General features: G+C 47.0%; 1 protein-coding gene across 2 annotated transcripts in view; it reads left to right on the forward strand.

Annotated features, from left to right (window-relative positions):
• Positions 1–23,171, forward strand: part of Zhx2 (zinc fingers and homeoboxes 2) — a 153,751-nt gene that overhangs the window by 28,180 nt on the left and 102,400 nt on the right. The window contains exon 1 of one of the 2 annotated variants that reach the window (XM_036208658.1): positions 17,597–17,721. The exons of the other annotated variant lie outside the window; for it this stretch is intronic. The gene's annotated coding sequence lies outside the window, so the exon portion shown is untranslated. Of the gene's footprint in view, positions 1–17,596; positions 17,722–23,171 lie in introns of those variants that run through there. 2 annotated transcript variants of the gene reach the window in all.

A 23,171-nucleotide genomic window follows, 5' to 3' on the forward strand; every position in this document is an offset into this window, starting at 1 on the left:
TGATGAGCTGCATCAAGAGAGAAAACATGGATCCCAGACCAGATGTAGCCATCAGTCTCTGCTGACTGATCAGCTATACTCCAATACAACCCAAAAGGTCCTAGAGGCAATAAATCACAAAAGCCCTTCTGTCTTCCTGAAAAGAATGGTAGAGAACCATTGTGAATTCCTTGCAGTATCTACTTAAACTAAAAAGATATCAAAGAAGCTAGTCTTTAGGATTAACTCTCTACTAAAAAGATTGTTTTCGTTTTCTGGGAACTGGCTGACTACATCTGTTGTACTAAGTCGGATTGTCAAGGGATTGACGTGTGTTGGCCAGATTTGGGAGTTTGTGTTGATACTATGGCTGTGAAAAAGCACATATTGGTCCCCACCGTCTATATGACTGTAACTGGTTTTTTTTCCTCTTCCTCTTCCACTTCATGCAACTTTTGCTTACAGCCTCGTTGGTGTAATTGACACGTTGGCTCAGGCCGCCAAGACTGCCAACTTGGAGCCTTGGATCGGTTAAATCAGTTATGACAGACGTGATTATTTACAAGAAAATAAAAGTCACTATAATTAGACCTTCTAAAGAGTACATTTTGGTAGAGAGAAGGCATACATTTAATCTGGTATGAGGTGTTTGATTTCAGCCCTAATCAGGCTCTTCTCTGTTCTGTGAAAGGGGGTGGTGGGTGTCTGGCACTCTCTTAGAGATCACCATCTATCGGTTTTATTCCACAGCTCCTGATAGATAGAAAAGCCAGGTGGCAAATAGAGCATCTGAGGCACCAGGACAAGTGGCTTTCGTTCTTGGTTTGGCTACTTGACCTCAGCAACATTTATTTTTTTTCATTCATTAAAGCAAGGGTTTATTTTTTTAAAAAAAAAAAAGCCCCTACCTCATCATTGGCCTGAAAAATTAAGTGTAACAAAGTAAGGAAAGTGTCCAGTAATGTGCTGGGTATGAAAAGCACTGAGGATTAGACCTCCTGGCTCTTGGAACACAGACTAGTCTCTTCTTTCACCCTCCACTTTCTTATCATGAAATATAGGCATGAGGGTTGGAGAAAATGCAGAATGCAAAAGAGGCTTCACAACAGCCCAGTGCTGTTTCATGCCTCATAGCTCCTACTATAGTTATTAATGCCCATATCCATTGCATGCATTATATGCACTCCAGGCTGGGCATTCTAGAAGATGCCTAGCTTCTCTGTTGGGTACTGTAACACCATGATACTTTTAAGCACCCAAAGAATATTTAATTTTATTTCTTTTAGAACCACAAAGTAAAAAAGAATACAAGAATGAATGTAAAATCAAGCATAAAATTAATAAATAGGAATAGGCATCATAATGAAGTCAACCTGAGTTATATCTATCTATATATCAATGCAGCTATAAAACCTAATTTAATATTTATTAATTATTTTATCAATGAAAAATTATGTTTTAAGATTATTTATATGTGGAGGAGGGGATCATGAAAGGCAAAACTGACCAGGGCTCACCAAAGTCACCATGAAGCCTTGGTTGTGAGAGCTTTGTAAATACGAATTCAATCATTCTTAGGAAGGTCTTCTAATTCTTGCTTTCTGAATGAGAGAAACCAAAATTGGGAGGCTAAGAAACTTACCCAAAACTGCTTGTCTACTTTGAGGTAATATTGCACTAGTTAAGAACTGTGACAATCAAAAATCAAAATGACTCAACATATTAAGGCCTTGTGTCTTGTTTATACACCATTCTGGTATGCATTTAGCATTCAGCCGTCCACAGTCCTCGAGGGACCCCAGCGCGTCCTTCTCCCTCTATCTCCCTCTGGATCTGGGAACTCTCACTCTTTGATTGATGGATGGGGAATCTATGACAACTACAGGTGGGAGACTGTTTTTTATTATTATTAGACAAGCCTAGAACTGACCCACATCACTCTATTTGGGTTCCACTGGCCAGAAAACAGTCTAGCTGCAAGGAAGGCTGGGAAATGTAGTCGGGGAAAGTTCAGATGGTGATCGGTATAAGCAAGTGCCAGATACGTGGGATGCTGGATTCCCAGCTAGGCCTCACACACAGCATCCATGCTCTTTCCACTTTGCTTAGCTGATGTTCTCACTCTTATCTCTCACCTGCCCACAGTCTTGCACACTCACTCACTGTTCTCAGCACCAGACTTCTCCCATGTGGCATAGTTTCCACATGAGACAATAGGAAGACAACTGCATTTGGGGAGTTTCTCTGATAGCTCGAGAAGCTGGTGCCATGTTTTCTGTGACCCCTGACCCAAGGCCCCACAGCAGCACTGCTGGATGGATGCAGAAAGGGAAGCATGACTGTATAGAGAGTTTGAGGTGACTGAGAGAATCAGGCTAGAGATACTGTCTTGGCTGGACCTATAGTATCAATAGGCATTAGCAGCAGGAAGCAGAAGATATTGGTGGTCCTCCATCACAAAAGCTCTGCAGCCATGGTATTCCAGCCCTTGGCCAGACGTGAACTATGGTGGCTCATGCTTTCCCCTGCAGTGAATGCTTCAACTGAGCACTCTGAAAGATAAATCTGCCACATCCAACTGTAGGTTAGTTACCCTATGGATGGACTCCTTCCTCCCTGTAAGTGCTAGGCAGGAACGGTGACATTAGCAACATCTTTATATGAAGAAGCGTTAACTCCACTAGATCATGTCAAAGCTATATGTTCAGAGACCCTAAAATAAACAGGAATGGCCCTCCTTCCTCAAGAAGCCTTCATAGATGACTTGGCCCTCAGTGGTCCCCACCTCTCCAGAGCTCAGAGAACTTGTTGTCATCTCACCTAAAGGTCCTACTTCGCCTTGTAAGATTTCATCACTCCCTTTTTATTCACTGTTTGGCTTGGGGTTACAAATCCAGGACCACGCTTATAGAGAACTTGTTGCCATCCCATCTAAAGGTCCTGGTTCACCTTGTAGCATTTCATCACTCTCTTTTTATTTGTTGGCTCGGGGGTACAAATCCAGGACCACGCTTGTAGCTATGTGAGCCAGTGGCCTTCCAAGCACTCTGTCAAGACTCTATACTAACTAATGTCGATTTAGTCCACCCAGATTCACACCCAGAACTCGGTTGGTTGTAAGAAGAAAAACCGACACCCAGGTACCATCCATTGGGTACCTACTCTTCACTTGGAGACAGAAAGGGCACACCAAGGGAAGGAAGGAAGGAGGGTGGTCTTATTTCCAGTTTTCTGAAATAGTTCAGTCTCACCCCTCGTCTCTGTAAGGCCACTGTAGTCACATTGGATACCTGTGTCTGTGTCCAAATCAACCCAACCTCCATCAGGCCTTGCCATACTATCTCATTGCCACTGACCTGGTGGTGAATGCTGGACAGGTCCCCCTTTCTCACTGCCTGTTCCCGTGTCTGCCAGGGTTGAGATTGTGGCTAGCTGCTGGTGGCTGCAAGGTTTCAGTGTGAACATAAGGAGAACACATGTGGCAAATGGAGCTCCCCTCGAAGAAAGGGTACGCAGCCCAAGTGCCATTGCATGATGGGAGATTTCTTCTGTTGGTCTAGCTGGTTCCAGGTCCTGCAGGAGGGGGTGATGAAGAGGAATAGGCAAGACACTGAAGACATGGTCTCTATGAGCAAGGACCTTAAGGGCACTCTGGACAGGCGAGGTGCCAGTACCTGACAAGATACAATGACTACATGCAAATAACAAAGACCACATGTGTGAATGATGAGACCCAGACCCATGGTCCCCAGGAAGGTTGGTCTGAGAGGGCTGGACACACTTGGGACCTGCCCATTATTTCCCTTTCTTCTCATACAAGCTAATATCCATATTGTAAGGGAACAGAAAGCATCGCGCATGCCATGCTGTTATATGGTTGGCACAGAGTAAGTACCAAACTGGTCCAAGCATAGTCTCGGTATTCACAATGCTAGGACCTCCCCATCCTAAGGAAGAGTTAGCCAAATGACCACAGAAAACTTTCTAATGGAAGGACTTGTACCAGGGTTGAGGATGTAGCTCTGTTGGTAGAATGCTTATCTAGCATGCACAAAGCCTAGGTTTGATCTCCCAGCACTGCATAAACCAGGTGCGGTAGCAAACACCCACTCAGAGATGGAGACAAAGGGGGTTCAAGGTCATCCTTGACTACATAGAGTTCAACCAGCCTGGACTAAAAGCTGTCAAAAAATAAAGTAAAAAGACTCGAATTGAGCTGGAATAAGAAGAAATGTGATCAGAGACCCACAAAAAACATGTCAGCATCTGAGCATGCAGGCTAGGGCACGCCTGTGTCCAGAGCAGACAGCAGTGGGCAGATTGTACTAGATTGGGCCTTGTTTGCTTGTGTCCAGAGCAGACAGCAGTGGGCAGACTATACTAGATTGGGCCTTGTTTGCTTTCAGACTTGGCTTCCAGATGTCATTGATGTATCTACATCCCAACCTCCCTGAAGGCCAGCTACCTTTTCTTCTGGTGTCCTTAATACATGCTAATCCAAGCTGGGTTAGCCTGCAGAAAGCATCTATTTCTCCAAAGCCCCACACCCCTGCTTTGGCTGGCCTTACTCTCCCTCCTGTCCAGGGCATCTATAAATCCAGCTTTCACAGCCCTCAGGGGTTGGCACGGCCACCACACACATCACGATGGAAACAATCGAAAACCACTTGGCAAAAAGAAGGGGGTGACCTAATGTTTTAGAGCAGGATGTGTTTTTTTCTTTCTTTTTCCTCACCACTTTTACTCAAACCCTGAAGACAAAAGCAACTGCCCTCTGAGCCCTACCAGACCTTGGAGACCTCTGCAGAGCCATCCTGGTGGAACTGTTCCGGAGTTACAGATCTGGCTTTCCCTCCCAGTTTGCCAGGCTTCCTGGGGCCTCTCAGAGGCAAGGATGTGGTACAGAGGCCTGTGGAAAGCCCATATATAGAGCCAGGGGAATGTAGGCCTCTGGCAGGTGGCCTGGAATAAATGGCCGTGTTCTGAGGGTGAACACAGCCGAATTATAAATAGCACCCGCCTCCTTCCCCTTCCAACTTGCCCGTGTCTGTCACCGGAGGGTTGATGGTTAAATTCAAGGGAACTGAGCAGGACCAGGGGCAGAGAAAGAGAAAGGAGATGTTGGCCTGGAGACGCTGAGGGACAGGTTGTATGTACCACCTGTGCCTCCCCTGAGTACAGGCAAGTGTGGCTCAGAGAGTTGCTTGTGTCCTTTGTCTCGGCAGGGAGGGTCGGCTTTGTAACCATGCTTTGGGACTGGATTAATGTGCTCTCTCCTCCATTCTTGCCTTCGGCAGTGTTCACTGCCTGCATCCTTGAGAGCCATGTTTCAAACCAAACATTTTAAACACTAGAGAGAGCCAGGCATCATGGTGCCCACCTTTGATCCCAGCTCTGGAGGCAGAGGCAGGTAAATCTCTGGGAATGTGAGGTCCAGCTGATCCCCACAGCTAGCACCTGACCAGCCAGGACTCCATAGAGAAAACCTGTCAAATAAACACCAGAAAATCAGGGAGGTGCAGGCTGATCATCATATCTTTTGTAGACACGTCTCGAAGATTAGTGCGTACAGAACGTGAGCAGTGGGGAGCAGTGAGGTGTGAACAGGTCGCCAATGTAGCTCAAGGTCATATGTAGAATGAGTGTCTGTGGCAATGGCAATGTCCCTCAAGGATCTGGGCTACAAGAGGGTGTGGCTCAGAGGCCACAGCAGAAAGCGGTCTTCCAGGCCTTCACTCCTATGCCCAAAAAAGCAACTTTACTCTTATCTATATTAAGTACTAGATTATACATGTTTAAAAATGAATGTCATGCTTTAAAAGGGTACAGCCAAGCCAATGTTGTAACGAGTGCTCTCATGCTCCTGCTAAGTCAATGAAAGCCCAGAGAAGGAGGAGCCCATAACAGGTCAAGCCCTCCGATGAGTCTGCTGCCGTGCCTGGGATTTTTGTTTGGTAAAGGTTGATTCTGGAAGGTGGGGAGCAGGAAGGATCCTAGGAACAGCCTTTCCATCCCCATGCATCAGTAAGTGAGGTCAGAGGAGCAATGGGATTTGTTCAAGTATAGAGACACTGCCAGACTAGGCCTTGAAGCCATAGCAAGTGTTCAGTCAGAGCGGTGAGATGCTGTACGGACTCCAAATGGCAGGATTTGTCCCATGGAGCTGTGTGGCAGAGGAAGAGGCATGAGCTGAGCTGAGGAGACGGTGGATGATGAGATGCTGCAGGGGCAGGGGGAGCTTTGAAGCAGAGGAAACCAATGCTCGTTTCTCTCTTGCTTCTGAGAAGTAAAGGCTGAGGAAAGACAGAAGCTCTCGTGAGGCAGCCTGTCCCCATCTAGTTCCACAGCAGCTTCTCCCCGGAGGGATGTGTGATACAACTGGGTGGCCTCACCACCTGCCAGGTAAGGCCAGGTCCCAGGCTTCTGGAGAGGTCTTCTGGCAAGACACAGGCCAGCATCTTCAAGGCTGCTCAGCACACATGAGTTTCTGTTGTGCCTGGGTAGAGCCTTCAGGAGGACAGCTGGAAGGGTCCTGCAGCAGGACCTGAATGCATAATATGCCTCATCCAGTCTGAGCTGTGAGGAAATCCAGACAGCCTTCTCTAGACAGGAAAGGACGTGGCAGGGACAGGTGGTTTGCTTTCTACAACTGCCCCCTCACCCCCCCACTCCTCACCCCCCCACCCCCATGTATTCCTTAGGGAGAACACTAACTAACAACTTCCTAAACCATACTGTCCTTTGTGCTCAACTGTGATTCCAGGTTTTCTTTCCTGGTCTGTGGTTATAACATATAATCCATAAGACTGAAGGAAACTATGGATGGATAGATATCCCCCAAAATACAGACCTTGATCTTCATCTCTCTGACACACACACACTCTTTACAATGTGCTAGCCAGATCCCTGGCCTTACACCTCACTGTCACACACGTGAAAGTTAACATCTACTCAGGCTTACCTTATCTAACCAGGCAGTGTCTTTTCCAGCTTCGTGAACCCCACAGAAACTAAGTCAATCCAGGACCACTAAGGAGAGTGTGCACACTGCTTTATCAGCCCCAAAGTTGATCCAAAAGACACCCCGAGACCCCCTTTTCTGATATGTATCTGGAGAGGTGACCCTTGCTTGAGACATCTTCCTTGGCATTTATCAGTCACTGTGTCTCCAGCCCAGCCCAGGCACACAGGCCCCAGAGTGATCCTAAAATCACCAACTTCCTTCTCCAGCTCTCTCCACACTGGCCTTTCTAAGTGAAATAAGTAGCAGTGTCCTGCCAGCTCTGTGACAGGGGCGTTCCCTGGTCCCTTTGGTTTAGGAAATGCGATGTGTCCGGGTGCTGATGGACCCTGCATGGTAGTCTCTGCCAGCTGTCAACAGCTGTGGGAGGTGGACTTTCTGTCCTCTTAGCCAGCTCTTCACAGTGTTTTTACATCATAAGATGATGTTCAGTTCTTTATTTTCATATTGCCCCTCACACACACACACCCACAATACCAATATTCCATGCTGCCTTAGGGACCTGGTCTCTTTTGTTCGGTACCATGTCTCTGCTGCCTGGAACACTGTCCGGTTTAATAAAACACAGTGTCAAATGAACACATGAATCAATTTGTAGATACAGTCCCTCGGGACTCCTCCATCTATAATTCTGTTTAACTTTGTTTAGCTAAGGGTAGTTTCTGGTTTTTGGTATTTTTTTTTTCAGTTTCTTCTTCCTCTTTCTTTCCTGCATCTCATCACCTGGTCCTAGCCACACTCTTACACTGAGATGCCAATCTTGGTCACCCTGAGGACACCCTCTTTCTCCAGTCACCAGGCGTCACTTCCCTTCTAACACTAATATGCAGAGTTGGGCTGCTCACCAGTTGTCTCGATACATTTTCTAACACCGTGACTGAATACCTCAGAATGGGTAATTCATGAAGAACAGAGGTTCTGGAGGCTGGGGCATTCAAGAGCATGCTAAACATCTGGTGAGGGGCTTCTTGCGGGTCATAATCTGGCAGAGGATATCACATGCTAATACTGTGAGCTTGTGGCTGCCCAGCTCAGTGGTTCTCAACCTGTGGGTCATGACCCCTAGGGGTGGCACGTATCAGATATCCTGTATATCAGATATTTACATTATGATTCATAACAGTAGTAAAATTATAGTTACAAAGTAGCGATGAAATCATTTTATGGTTGGGGGGTCACCACAACAGGAAGAACTTAAAGGGTTGCAGCAGTAGGAAGATGGAGAATCACTGCTTCAGTGCTTCTTATCGGCCACTAACACTGTCATGGAGCCCCCTTATTTGTCTTCATCTAATGCTAACTACCTCCCAAGACCCCACTTCCAAATACTATTAACATAGGCGTTCAGGGCTTAACTTCTGAAGGGCACCATCATACTCCTTTGAATGTGCCCTGGCTCACCTCCCAGATCTGAACTCCATGAGCTCAGAGACCTACCTAGTCTGCCCATTCGGTGGGGTCTCTCGTGGCCTGCTGCACAGGATGCTCTCCATCCAACCTTCATCACAGCCCAGAGAGTTTCAGTTCCACCAGACATGCCTTTGTCCATCAGAACCAGAAGGGACTGTGGAGACCCCTTAGCCCAAGGCACATGTTTTTCAGACTCTGAGGAGGGGACTAGCACCAGGGCAGGACCGCTTCTCCACATCTCCCATCTGCCTGGCCTCACTGTATGAGTGCTCTAGGGCTGCTGCAACAGAACACCACACACCTGGGGATGTGACTCAACACAGCTTCGTTATCTCGTAGTCTGGGGGGGCTTAGAAATCTGGAATGGGTCTCCTCGATAAACTCAAACCAGGGTGTGGGTAGGGCTGCTCCTTCCGGAGACTTGAAGGAACAGCCTAATGCCTTGTAATTTCCGGCTTCCAGAACCTACTCATTGTCTTTGACTACAACTTCTGCCTGGGTTTAAAACCCAGGAAAAGCTGCTGGGTCTTCGTCCGGGTTGATGTTCTGACCAACTCTCTTACCTCTTTCTCACATGACTTTGGACCTCTGTGATGACACGGAGCCTGCCAGACAAGACAGCATCAACCCCTCCCCCCAACTCAAGACCTCTTATTTATGTCAGCACGGCTCTTCCTGCTCCATAAGAGAGCGGGGGGGGGGGGGGGGGGGGGGGGGGCAGGACTGGAAAACTGGGGGAGGAGGGCCTACATCCCATCCATACCATCTGCCATTGGGTACATCTTCGGGTAAACACACAGGTCCCCTGTAGCCCGACACCTGTTGCATCTTGCTGCCATGGTATTTATTGGGCAACTTCACAGCCAGTTTAGCATCTAGCCTAAATAAGCCCCAGTTTCCTCCTGAACAGGGCTGGCCATCTTTGGTCTATCCATGAGCACATCTCAGGCATTCAATGACTTGCAGGTCTTTGTACTGCTCGTCTTGCTAAGACAGACAGGCTCTCCCTCCCCTTCACTACTCGGGCCTTATGGAGGAAAGACGCACAACCACTTCCATATTTCCATCTGCTGGCATATTAAGATATGATTAAATATTTCAAAATTAGCATATAAAAGTTGTGGATCTATAACATATTTCGGTCAAATGTTTTTATTTTGTTTGTTAATTTTCTTATTTGAAAATTATGCAATGTATTCTGATTGCTCACTCCTCACACCCACACACCCTGACTTCTCTCCCTCCTCCCTGCCAGTCCCTTGCCCAGATTCATGACTTTGTGGGGGGGAGGGGCAGAGGGGGAGAACTATTTAGCCTAACCAGGGCTATCGGTGTGACAGAACTATCAAATTTTGCTCTTTGAGACAGCCTTTCATGTAGCCCAGGCTAGCCTCACATTTGCTAGATGCTGTACAGACTGCTTTCTTCTAGGCTGCACGAGGTTACCATGAACATGAGGGTGACCTTGAACTCTTGATCCCCCCCCCCTCCACTTCCTGAGTCCTGAGGTGACAGGCAGGCACCAGCACTCTCAGTAGAAGTAGACAGGCACTATACAAACTGAGCTACTTCCTCCAAACCCAACAAACTGATAGTTTTATGTTTACAGTGCTCTGCAACAGCTTGGTGCTATGTGCTAGCCCATCACAAGTTGATATTTCAAATCTGTTGTTCAGGGTACTGCACAGGCGGTATAGTCCCATCTTCAAACTGCCTCATATAGCTGGCTGTAGGCACACTATGTCAAGAGTTTAATTTAGACCTTTTCATGAATAGGAAGCTTGGGGAAAGGATCTGTTATGTTCAACAACATCACCCTGTCCCCAGACCTCTGACCCCTGTGAGAGACTCTGCTTGGAACAAAGACTAAAGAAGAAATCTACAGAAGAACCCAGGCATGATGGTACCTGCAGCAATTCTGGCACCTGGGAGGTGGAGGCAGGAGAATCTGGAAGCCCCTAACCATTCTTGGCTCTATAGTGAATGAACTGGAGGCTCCCCCGAAATACAACAAGACCCTGTTGCTAAGGAGAGAGAGGGAGAAAAAGAGAAACTCTTGCAGTGTGTGCCATCTAGATCAGACATTAAACAGGTCACATCCCACCCTTGAGCTATGGGCCACCACTTCTACGGGCTTCGAGTCCTTGGCTCCTGAGTTCCCCTTTCACCAGCAGCTTGTCTGAGTTGACACTGCCATGCAGAATGCTCCAGACATCTGCCTCTCACCCTCCTGGTGACTGAAAGTGCAAGATCAAGGTGCTGGCAGAGTCAGTTCCTAGGGAGGGCCCCCTCTTGGCTTGCAGATGGCTCCCATCCATGTGTGGGGACAGACTCTGCTCTCCCTTTCTCTCCTCAGGGCTCTCATCCCATCAAGATGGCCCCACCCTCATGACCTTGTATAAACCTAGTAATGTCCCAAAGTACCCCCCCCATCTTTCACATGGGAAGTGGGACTTCACTCTTTGAACAAGAATCAACCCCAAACAGATCTGTGACAATTCTGCCATCTGGTTTCTGGTACGCACCATTCTTCCGTAGCCAGAGCAACCGTTTCACTTCCTGATTACATCAATGTCTCTCTGGTGACAGCCACCCTGGCAGGCTCCTCCCACCCTCCCCATCCTTCACAACATCCAAAAGCACTGGCTCCCTCTGAGGGCCACAGAAGGCAAACTGCCTTTCCTGCCTGTCAGGTTGGAGCTTGGGCCCCAGGTTTTCCAACTGCCCCCTAATCCCACCATTCCACACCAGACAGAAGGAATTTGGTCTCTTACTCTACAGTGAAGGCCAACTTTAAAAAGTCCTGGTGGCTTTAGGAAAGAAAATAGAACCCAAATAATAATAATAATTAAAAGTAAATAGTTGCAGACAGTCTATGTTGATATGTCAATGTGAAATTTGTCTCTGCATTCTAGTTTACAATAAAAATACATTTTAAAAGTCACAAACAAAACTGGGTAAACCAAGTACCAGGTCCCAAGCTAAGAGCCCTGCAGCTCTTCCCTAAGTTCTTCCAGGATGCTTAGTCCATTCCTTGCTTCTTTTAAAATCTCTTGCTCACCATACCCTCTTTTGTCTTCCATTTGTACATTCAAACCACCTATCAGGTGGTTACAACGGTTCTACTATACTTAGGGTCTCCTGTAGCCCTGCATTGCCTTGGTAACACACAATGGGATATAGCCAAGAGCCCAGGCCCAGGTGTCCGTCAGAGATCCAAATTCAAGCAAGAACTCAATGAAGGTCTTACTCTCAGCCTCCACCTTCAATTTACAAAGAAAGAGTCATGAGGCCAGGCTTGCAGACCAGAGCCAGGCAGGTGCCTGGAATAAGGAAGACAGAGATTAAGCAAGACAAAGAGGGGGGTGGCTTTGGCAGTGAGGATCCCAGTCTAAAGGTCCACTTGCCTCTGAGTTCCAGCCAATCCCGCTCATTCCGCTAAAGGATGACTGCTGAGATACTGCTCTTCCCTTTTCAGTCTTCAAGGAAAAGTGAAATTCTTGATTTCTCAGAAACATATCTATTGGTGAAATTATTAAGGCCACTCCACATAGTTAAAAGGGAGGTTTATTTTGTGGGGTAACTTACAAATGAAGGGATAGGTAGGTTGTAGGTGCAGTCTGGCAGTATTCATGGAGAACTCTGCTCTGTCTACCTCCAGTGTCCAGGGTCCAGGCACCAAAGAGATCCCTCACATCTCAGGTCTTCAGGGTCCTCTCTCAGCCCTGCCTTGTAGGTGTGACTGTTACCAAAGCCTCAGTGGGGGTTGGAACTTCCATGCCAAGGCTGGAAAGGCTACCCACTACACATATCCAAAATATTAAAGACATGATAAGGGTCGAAGAAAATATATCTGAAGCAAAAACCAATCTCAAATAAACAATTCACAGGGCCTGAGACCCCATAGAATGTCTAGGGCTTTCCTCCCCTGAGAGACAAATGTACTGCCATGTTGAACCCTTGGGCCCGGATTGTACCTCTCCCCCTGCCGGTGAGGCATGTATTAATGCTAAGCTCTCAGAAGATAGTAGTTGCTTGATTCATGATTATAAATGACTACACCCACACATCTAAATGTCACATTTCTGAGTTAGCCTCACTGCACCCTCCCAGTGCTAGTCCTGAGGCCCCGGATATACAGTATAGTACCCATATAGTACCCAGCAATGTGTACATGTTATATAACCCTGAGATGCAACTTTTAATGACGTTTTGGAATTGGTTACCAAGTGAGTATAAAAGGCCCAGGGTTTGGGGCAAACAGGGGTAATATTTGGTAATATCTGCTATCCCAGAACCTCCAAGAGAGTCCCCCTGGGTCTGTACTGTATCTTCCTCTTAACGCAGGTAAGAGAAATGGAGCTTTGCAGAGAAGAGGACTGTGCCGTTTGTCAAAGGCTGGGCCACACCAGCCCTTTCCGCCTAAATTAATTTATTCCTCTAAGCTATAAATTTCTCCTGCCCGGTTCTGTCTGTTCCCTCTCCCATTGTCTCTTCCTTGCTGGGAGGGAGGAGTTAATACTGACTCAAGGACATATCTCACTTACCAGGGGCCGAACTGGGGCCAGAGTAGGAGAGAAGTCCATTATTTCTGAGTCGACAACTTTCTAAGGGCGGTCGCACCTTCTGCAGCTGAGGGAAGGACAAAGGAACACTTGAGGCTGGTGGCACCAGCCCTATTTTCCTTCCCTGGAGGGAAAATGGACCATTATTCTCGCGGTCCCCAATTCCCACCAGCCTCGCATTTAACCTCCAATGGAGAGAGGCCCCAGTTCCTAGCAGATTCCCTGCTGGACACTCCAACAACATATTAGCATATTTTGCATTTAAAAGGGGGCTTGAAAAAAAATGAATCCAATGATTGGCATGGTGTTTCAAAAGGACTTTCCAAACTACTAGCAATTGTGTGGTTTTCAAATTCACCGTTCCTGCCTGAAATGCCCTGTGCCTGGCGGCCAGCTTAATCAGGAGACCCTGCGGCAGGCAGGCAGGGGCGTATTTCCAGGCCCCTGGTACCCAGCGGTAGCCTGCATGGAACCTGGAGGCTCACTAAAGAGAACCTTGCCCCAGTTTTTCAGCAAATCTGGCAGTTTGGTCTCCTTCCTTACACAGCTGAGATTTGTGCCAATCAAAGCCTCTACGTGGGGGGTTATTTGAGGAGTGGAAGGGGGCCAGCGGGAACAGCAGAGGGGATCAGAGAGGGTACCAGAGGGGATGAGTATGATCAAAGTATTTGATAGTCGTGCATGAAACCCATTATTTTGTACAATGAATGGAAAAATTAGAAAGCCCCTTCTTAGGAGAGAGACTGATCAGCCCTTCTAGACTCTGCTGAGGTGCCAGGCAGTGTAGACAGGGTTGGAATTCTGACTCAGCTGGCGTGTGGGGAACAGGTGCAGGGTTGTATGTTTGTTCACAGAGTGTGGCTATGTTCTGGCCCAGAGGGGCTTTGTTACAGAGTGTTAGCATCTTTGAAAAGGGAGTTTCTGGAACAAGCTTGCCGAAATGCTGTCTGGGTCCAGCTTTTCCTTTAGAGGTAAGGAAACAGAACCCAGAAAGCACCCGGGGTCACTGACATTTTGCTCTTTCACAAAGGCAGAATTTTGCTTCCCCCTATTCTCAATATAGATTTATTTTACAAGTCTCCAAAGAACATTCAGCCAGAAATTAAGGGGCCTGAGATGAATAGAGGTCAGAAGTCTGAAGTGAAGAAACTTTGAAACTGGCAAGCTGCGCTTCGGAGAAAAAACCGGCGTCTCTTACTGTTACAATTAGCAAGTCCAGGAACAGTGGCACTGACTGCTAATGTCTGTAGCTTTCTCGGTGTCAAGTGCAGTGTATGGATTAGATCATCTCCTTTGTACAACTCTGTACGGCAAGGAGAAACAGGTTGCACACCCCTGCCTGAACGCCTAAAATCAGAAATGCTTCCAAGTCCGAACTCTTCCGAACCCTGACATGACTCCACAAGCAGAAAAATCCCACACCACAAAATGGTGTTCCATGCATAAAATTGTTTAAAATGTTATATAAATTATCTTTAGGCTACATGTATGAGGTGTACATATAAAACAATCAAGAATTTCATCTTAAGACTTAAAGCCCAAAATTAAGATGTCTTATTATATGTATGAAAACATTTCAAAATCCAAAACGCTTTGGATCCCAAGCATAAGGGATACTCAGGCTATGCTAACACAGTCCTGTTTCATTCATGATTACCCAGATCTGGCTGACCTCAGAATCAGAATCTTATGTGAGAAAGAAGGAGCAGCACCATAGGGAGATGGCTAAGAAATGTGGTTTTTCCAGGCCAGTGGTCCCTGGACAAGGATGTCAGCAAAATAGACAGGACGGGGAAGAAAATAGGTGGAAGATGAACAGGCGAGTGCCTGGGGCCTGGAGAGTGGATGGGCATGAAGTGGGAAGTCAAAAGACCCTGTAAGAAAGTGGACACTCCCAACTGTGGGAAAGCAAAAGTACTTGGCAAAGGGGGACAAGTACTGACCTGCGCTCAGGAGAGGCATGAACTAAATTCCTGGGGTGGGTGGGTGGGTTGGTTGGTTGGTTGGTTGGTTGGTTGGTTGGTTGGTTGTTTTGAGAAACTAGACAGAGAAAAATGTCCATAACAGGAGGGTACAGGAGGACACAGATGCCCAGGAGAGGTGTGGGGGGACAGCTCCTCACATGTGTGGTGTCATGTGAATAGGAGGAAGGGCCTTCATGAGAAGAGAGTCTGCCGGGAGGGCACTAGAAGCCATGACACGTGGCTGGTTCCATGGCCAAAGGAACGGTAGAAGGTTTAGTCTGCCTTCTTGGACTGGAGAGTCTCAAGGCACTTACTTCAGGCCAGGTGAACTGTGGGTGACACCGATACTGGGCTGCTGGGCTGCGTACTCACCCGGGGACTCCCCTCCCTGCGTGGAACCTGTGAGGGTTGGCTGTGGGTTGTGCTTGCCGAGACAATAGCAGATTCATTGGCTTGGGCTGTGTCTGAGCCTTGTGAGCTGGTATTCACTTTATGTAAAGTGTCCAGAATCTGGCAGATTATAATTCATCATCTACAATTCGACTGGAGGGTGCTGATCTTTTTGAAAAGTCGTTAAAACACCATATTTCACCAAAAATATTGCTTGAAGAAACCATCTACTTGACTCTGAATCACAGATTAAATAGAATTTTATACAACTATGTTGATAAGGGATATAGGACAGATGATCTCATGGGTTTTAGGCAAAATAAGGAATACATAGCCTGGTGTGGTGATACACACCTATAATACCAGCATGTAGACAGAGGAGGAGGATCCTAGGTTCAAGGATAGTGCAAGACCCATCCCCCCAAAGGGAGATGATATATAACTTGTATGTGTCATAACATTGCTTTAAGCCATCTAAATGTGTCCAAAGTCACAGGAGTTAAGCTGTCACTAGTGAGTGGCTGATCGGGTTCCCTCTTGCATAGGGTCCCCTTTCATGATGGCTATTCTAATCCACAGAGTGAGTTTCCTCAAGTCGAGAATTCCTGTGTTGTCACAGGAATTAGTTTGTGGATCTTGACTCTACCCTGTAAGTTTATCTCCACACCCAGAAATCTAAAATGGCTTATTTGTGTCCACTAGTGTTCACTTCAACAAACCTGTCACCTTTAAAGGTAAAATTTAAAGACATTCAAGAAACTACAATAATGGTTAAAGTTGGGTGGGAAGAAAATGATCATATCTTTTTCTTTTCTTTTCACATTTAATGTTCCTTTTATAGGAATATATTCATGTCTACACCTGCATTAATTATCAGGGAGAATAAGAGTAGCACAAAAATCCCCCTACCTCATGGGAAGAGATGGGGGGGGGGGTGTTCATGGTCTGCATCAAGGCTCAGGACAGGGTGGAGACCTGATACTCAAGCAAATCCCCGTGACAGGCTGCAAAGCAGGAGCCCGGCTCTGAGCACTCTGGGGGATGGTTTGCTTGAGAATGGGCCTCCAAATGTAGCCCAGGATGACTTCAAACTCTAAATCCTCCTGCTTCAGCCATCCTTCCCGACTGTGAGGGCTAGGATTGCAGTTGTATGCCTCCACCCACGGGGAGCACTCTGACTTTGAAATACCAGAAAGGTGTGAAATCAGTAGCCCCGGGTGGAATTCATCTTGACGGGCTTGGTGGCATGAAAGTTTAATCCTGAGTGACATTTGAAGTAGCGATGGCCATGCACTAGCAGAGGGCAAAACAGGAACATATTGTGAAGAAGAACCTACCTGGTGGTAAAGAAGAGGGTTTGTCACAGCATGGGGAGAATCTGAGCATACTACGTGAGGCCTTTAGCATGTGTGGGTTCTGCTTCATAGAGCATCCGAGGGAAACTGTGTCTAAGTGCCTACTACAGACCCCCCTGATCTTTAGCGCCATTCTGGAAATCCCTGGTGATGGCAAAGTTGTTTAACAGGCCAGCCTGCTGCAATCTCAGTTCCTTTCAAATACATTCCAAAGCAGGGACCAGCTTGTTGTGGTCCCCTCTTGCTCACTCCGTTTACATTTGGTTATCAGAGCCTATGGGGGTAGAATTCAACCAAGGTAATTTTACAGGTTCCTGGGCGGTTTCACGGTGTAGAAAATGAGAACTGGAGGGGAAGGGAGAGGTCTCAGACAATGTGTTCCAGAAATGCTAGCAAATTAGACTTCATTTCAGTCCCTTGGGGTGGCCGCTGAGTAAACAGCTTAATTTCCACCCATACTGGAGGTACAGAATGTAACTCTCATACTTAGCAGTAGATAAATGTCTCCCTCTCTCTCGGTGCATAATGGCCTTTAGTAGAGTTGGCCCTGGGAGAAAAAAGCGGTCTTACTTCTGTCGGGCAAAATGGAAACGGGAGAGACGGTTCTGCTTCAGACAGAGCCTGTCCTTCTCACATTACTAAGCCACAGCCCTATCTTTCAGCTGGTGCAGGTAATAGAAGACAGAGGCCAGTCAAAGTTAGGGGCACAATGGGAGAGTGGACAGATTTGCATTCCTAACAAGGACCGTGTCTGAGTGAGCCTCAGCCACTGGCTGGCAGGGCACCACACCACTGCAGCACTCCAAGTCCTCAGACTGAAGGAGCCAGGAAAGAGCCCCGCTGCATAAACAACTAGCTGGGAGAAGAGAGAGGAAGCTCTGGCTGGGGCATCAGGGACTTCCTGGGGACATTTATGAAAGAAATGCAATGAGCCAGGACACACTGACGGAGCTTCCTCTCATGTAGGAGAAAACTTCTTAATGTTCCGCCGGGCGATTCCGCAATTTACCATTACGTCTCCAAAAAGAAGGAACAAGGTGGGTTGGCAATGAGGCTCCGTGTAAAGTGCCTTCCTTGCATGCATGGAGCCCCAGGTTCAATTCCCAGCACCATAAAACCAGGTCTGGTGGCTCATGCTTGTAATCGCAGCACCGGAGAGGTGGAGGCAGGAGGATCAGAAGGCCATGGTCCTCTTTGGCTACCTATCAAGCTCAAGGCCAACCTGTACTTCCTGGAACCCTACAGAAGCAGCGCCAGGCAAGTCTACCCTAGCAATATTTATGCAGCAGAAAATTGGGGAAAGAAGTACAATGTCAAATAAAAGATGAATTATAAGACAATCTGACAATTACATAAACCAGTTATTAGGAAAGTGGCAGGACCCTTTAAGTTATCCAGTAAGCTTGTTTAATATGAAGGGGGAGAAAGTTAAATGCTAAGGAAAAATCCAGAATACATACTGAATAAATTTAAAAAAAAATAAGTATGCACAAAATTATAGCAAAATGTGTAAATACTCTAAATCCTTGCACACAACATCAAAAATGATTCCCTTATTCCTAATTCTAAGTTTCTTATGGAGAGGTAGGTGTGTGTGTGTGTGTGTGTGTGTGTGTGTGTGTGTGTGTGTGTGTAAAATAGAAGATATATGCTGACACAGAAAATTATCATATACCCTCTGCTTTCTCTCTGCTTCTCCTTTTTGTCCAGACACAGGCATATTTGGTAAGAGCATAGGCACTTCATTCACTCAGGAGTTCCCCAGCTAACAGGGACCTGAGCAAGCTGCAGCAGCCTGGACATCACTAATTCCCCCACCCACCTCTCACTCATCCATGAGTCTATCTAAATTTTCTTGAGCTTGTTTATATTTTTAGCTGGTGCAGCCTCTCGGGCCCGTTGAGTTCCATGTGTTTTCCACACTCAGTGCGAAATGGCAGGGACCTGCCCAGCTCATGTCCTCATGTGGCCTCCTTTGGCCTCCAAGGGGTCCTCCCTGCTCACTGCCACAAAGGGACGAAAAATAAGTCACACCATGGCCTGCTCCCATTATCAATGCACACTCTTCAGATTTTGTGGAATTATAGAACTTGGTGCCAAAGAGACCTAAGAAACTGTTTAGACTGATGTTTTCCTAAAAGGGCCTTTGCAAGGATTGATCAACTTCATGAGTGAAGAGGGCTGTGGAAAGCATAATCAACGTGAGCAGTGATGGTCCCCATCATCTTTGATGCTACTAGTGGTTTTCATGGACTCACAGGCAATCGTCAATACATCAACTTTCAAACAGACCTTTGTTTACATTATTGAGATAGGGCTGGAGAAACGGTGCAGTTGGTGAAGTATTTGTTGTGCAAACAAGAGATCCTCAGCACCCACATAAAATGTGGGCATGTGCCTATAATCACGCTGCAGGGGCTGGGGGCAGATCAGGGGCTGACCAGGGCCTCACTGGTTATATATATCCTTGCATACAGCTTTCTTAAGTTCACATCTGGCTGGAACTCCAGGCAGTTACCCACGGTGCCCGTGCCTTTTGCAGCCTTCTCTTACTACCTATGCTCTGTGGTCTGTGAGGAGTTGGTAGGAAGGAAAGAGGACTTGCCCCATCAGCACTGAGCTTCTGAGGGAGCCAGAGCCCTGTGCACAACAGCTTCTGGGTGTTCGTTAACTTTCTGGTCTTAAACATAGCCATGCATAGGTCCTCGAGGGGTTGTGCCCAGGCTCTTGAAGGCAGCTGGACAGAACGTTTGGCATTGAAATTGGCATTGAAAGTCATCGACTCCAACCCAGAGTCTGCCTCTTATTGTATCACCTTCTCTGAACGCCTCTGCATGCAAAGGGACGCAGAAAAAAAGGTCATTCCTGCAGCCAGCCATGATAGTACATGTTTATCATCTCAGCACCGTGGAGGCTGAGGCAGGACAGTCTGAAGCTCTGTCACATAATGATTTTAGGGCTAACCTGGGCTATACAGTGAAACCCTGTCTCAAAAACAAGCAAATGCACCTTGCAAGGACTTGGTAAGTTATCAGGTGCTGTTAAAAATGCTGGAGATCATACTTTCGCGTCATTTCCCTAAGGGATCGAGCTGGCTGGTAATTTAAAGATCTCATTAAGCCTCCAGTAATCTACATGGACTGTGTTCTAGAACAGCTTTCAACGTCTACTCCAGGAAGAACAAACATTGCCTTGGTTCCAAGCAACTCAAGCTAGGCCATTTGAACAACACTGATGCTGTCATGGAGACCGGCAACAGTATCCTGGAGGCAAGAAAGCAGAGAAAACTGCAACACAATACCATAACTCTGGCATGATTGAACGGTGTAGAATAGAAAAGCACAATTTTAAGCAGGAGCAGATAGACTCAATGGTAGGGTGCCTGACTCTCAGGTCCCAGGCCCCAGCACCGACCAACCAAACAGCAGCAACATCAACAAAAGACGGATTATTCCTTCCACTCCTGCTCTCATTAGCCAGTCTAGGGGAAGTGTTTTTCTGCCCATCCAGGAAAGAGACAGATTCTGAGCTGGGAAGGCAGCAGGAGCCCGTGCTGGACCTTATGGAACTAGAGGGAGGACTGTGGAATGGTTCTGAGTTCAGTGAGAGCCTCCACAGGTGCTATCAGGAGAGTGTTGCACCTGAGCTCCAGTTTGAAATGACTGTTAGCCAAGGAGGACTTCAGATATGTTACCAGGGAGGACACTGCAGGAGGCTACTGTGGACATGCATGCCAGCATTATTGAAGAGGAGAGCCCCAGGTGAATTTGGGTGGAAGGTGAGGAGCAGCCCTTCCAGTGGGCTGGCCGAATACCGTTAGCAGAGAGAAGAGCCCCAGAGGCTTCTGGGTGCCAAGTGGGTAGGTAGGTGGTGGGCATCTTGAGGAGAACAGCCTCCTAGGGGAGTCAGACATTCCTGTGAGTTCTGTAGGATGCAGCCGTGTAAGCACTGAGCTCACACGTGGGCTGTCTCAGTTCTATAGGGAAGAGTGCCCCGTCCTCTGGCCTTCTCTGAAGCATGCAGGTCACCGGCTTGCTGGTGGCATGGAATCAATATTTTCTGTAAGAAGCTCAAGCCCATCCCCCCACACCCTGTCTGTGAGGATTTCTTCCATCGGCTTTGAGAAGCCCTGTATTCCTTCTGTCGCCAGGGAGTAATTAATAACCCTTCTCAGAATGCTGGGCCTGGAACCAAAAACAAACAAAAGCCCCGATGTCCTACCTTCTAATGTTTCAGCCTTTGGGTAACTTGTTTCTTGTGCCAATCTTAAGGGATATTTCCACTGCTGATGCTTGAAAACCATTTTTGTTTAATATTGTACTTAGACCTCAAATAACCTTTACCCTCTGATGACTTCTGACTAGATGGAACCTAGTAAAATTACAGTCATGTCAACACCACGCATAAGGGTTCAGAGTGCCATTCCACCCAGAGGCCCTACATGATTTTAGACATCACGTGGTTTTAAGAAAATCTCAGAGGTGAGGGAAAGTAAGTGGCATCTGAAAGGCAAAGGCTGTAGTAGCCAAGAACATGGATATGTGTGATTAAAAAAAAAAAAAAACAAACATATGAATATCTATTGTTCCCATTGGTTAATAAATACGCTGCTTTGACCTATGGCAAGGCAGCTTAGAGGTGGGAGGGAAATCCAAGGAGAGAGAAAGGAAAGAGAAAGGCGGAGTCTAAAAAGACACCAGTGGGGCCAGGAGAAGCAAGATGTGAAAGTACCTGTCAGCCATGGCCATGTGGCAACTTATAAATAGAAATGGGTTAAGTTATAAGAGCTAGATAGCAAGAAGCCTGACATAGGCCAGGCAGTTGGTAATTTAGAAAAAAACAACATAGTACCTCAGAAGACTTGCTCTAGATAGGGCACATGAGCAACACCTAGCATGTGGGTTCAGATGCCACCATCTATGTGAGTAGTTCTAGAGAAGAGCTGAGGTAGGTAGGGTAAGGCTGCAATCATACCCAGTCACAGAGTCCTTTCCAAACTGTGTACACTCCACAGCGTCCTCAGATGCCATTTTTAAAAGGAATCTATGGTCCAAAATGATGCTCAATTGGGCAGGACTAGGTATTTCTGTGCTCTGCTCCACCTTCAAAATGGACACCCTTTTCACCTTGTATATCTGCCTGCCCTGAAGATGAACTTACCACTGTCATCTCTCTGAGCCCCCTCTAGCCTACCTGCCTCCTGTCCCAGACACCCCCTGGACCCACCATCTTACATGCCTCTTTCTTTTTGAGGTGGGGTTCAGGCCCCATTCCATGCTTCCCTCTCTGAGGCCACCCTCTGTTACCTGGTGTGGATGAGTGATTGATAAATAAAATGTTGATTGGCCAGTAGTCAGGAAGGAAGTATAGGCAGGACAAAGGAGAGCAGAAGTCTGGGAAGTGGAAGGCTGAGGGAGAGAGACGCTGTCAGCCACCACTCAGTCGCCTCGATGAGGGGCAGGATGTAAAGTACCAGTAAGCCACAAGCCATGTGGTATAGATTAATAGAAATGGGCTAAGTTTAAGTGTAAGAGCTGGACAGTGGTAGACCTGAGCTAATGGCCAAGCAGTTTAATTAATGTGAGCTTCTGAGTGATTATTTTATAAGCGGTGTGGGGTCCATGGGGCTGGGCAGGACTGGAAAAAACTCCATCTACAGTTACCTTCCTCTAGTGGCTTTTTGTAGTTCAGAGGTGGGCCCTGTAGGCAAGTGCATAATGTCATGGGTCCCAAGTTACTTTTCATGGGGCTCCCTGTTGGTTGTCGGTGTCCAAAGCCTTGTCTCATAGATCTTCACTCTCCATAGCTATGTGCCCAGTGTCAGACACATCTGACGTCTGAAACAGAATGACAAGAACCAGTACCCACCTCAGCAAATGGCCCACGTCCTTGTCTTTGGAGGACCCAGTTTCTGTTCTAAAGGTGGAACTGTCATTCAGAATATTTACACACCAAGACATCTCTGTTCCCACTCTGTATTCACTCTGGTACTAGCCAATCTCTGCCCTCTGGGGGCAATTCCACTTGCCACATCTAAGGACATGAAGTGGTGTGTCCCCACTAGAAGTAGTTATACGTTGGGGGATGGGTTCAAAACATGGAACAAATTACTCAACATTGCGCTTGGATTTTTCTCTTTGCCTCCTAATGCTAGCTTTGTTCCCTGAAGACAGTTTTGAAGGCCAGCCTCTGTGGTCACCTCAGTGAGGAAAACTGAATGCTCTGTCACAGACAGTCCTTTGAGACAAGGCTTCCCTGTGAGCATGCTTAAAACTTGTCCTCCTCATGTTTGGATGAATGAATAACCAGTGAAACCACATAGGTGTGTCTGTGGATATTGTGTATGTGTGTGTATACATGTATCTATGTGTATTATGTGTGTGCATACATGTGAGTGTGCACATGCATGCATGCGTGCGTGTGTGTGTGTGTGTGTGTGTCTGTGTGTGTCTGTGTGTGTCTGTGTGTGTCTGTGTGTGTCTGTGTG

This window comes from Onychomys torridus, chromosome 16 (genome assembly GCF_903995425.1).
Source record: "Onychomys torridus chromosome 16, mOncTor1.1, whole genome shotgun sequence".
Classification (NCBI taxonomy): Eukaryota; Metazoa; Chordata; class Mammalia; order Rodentia; family Cricetidae; genus Onychomys; species Onychomys torridus.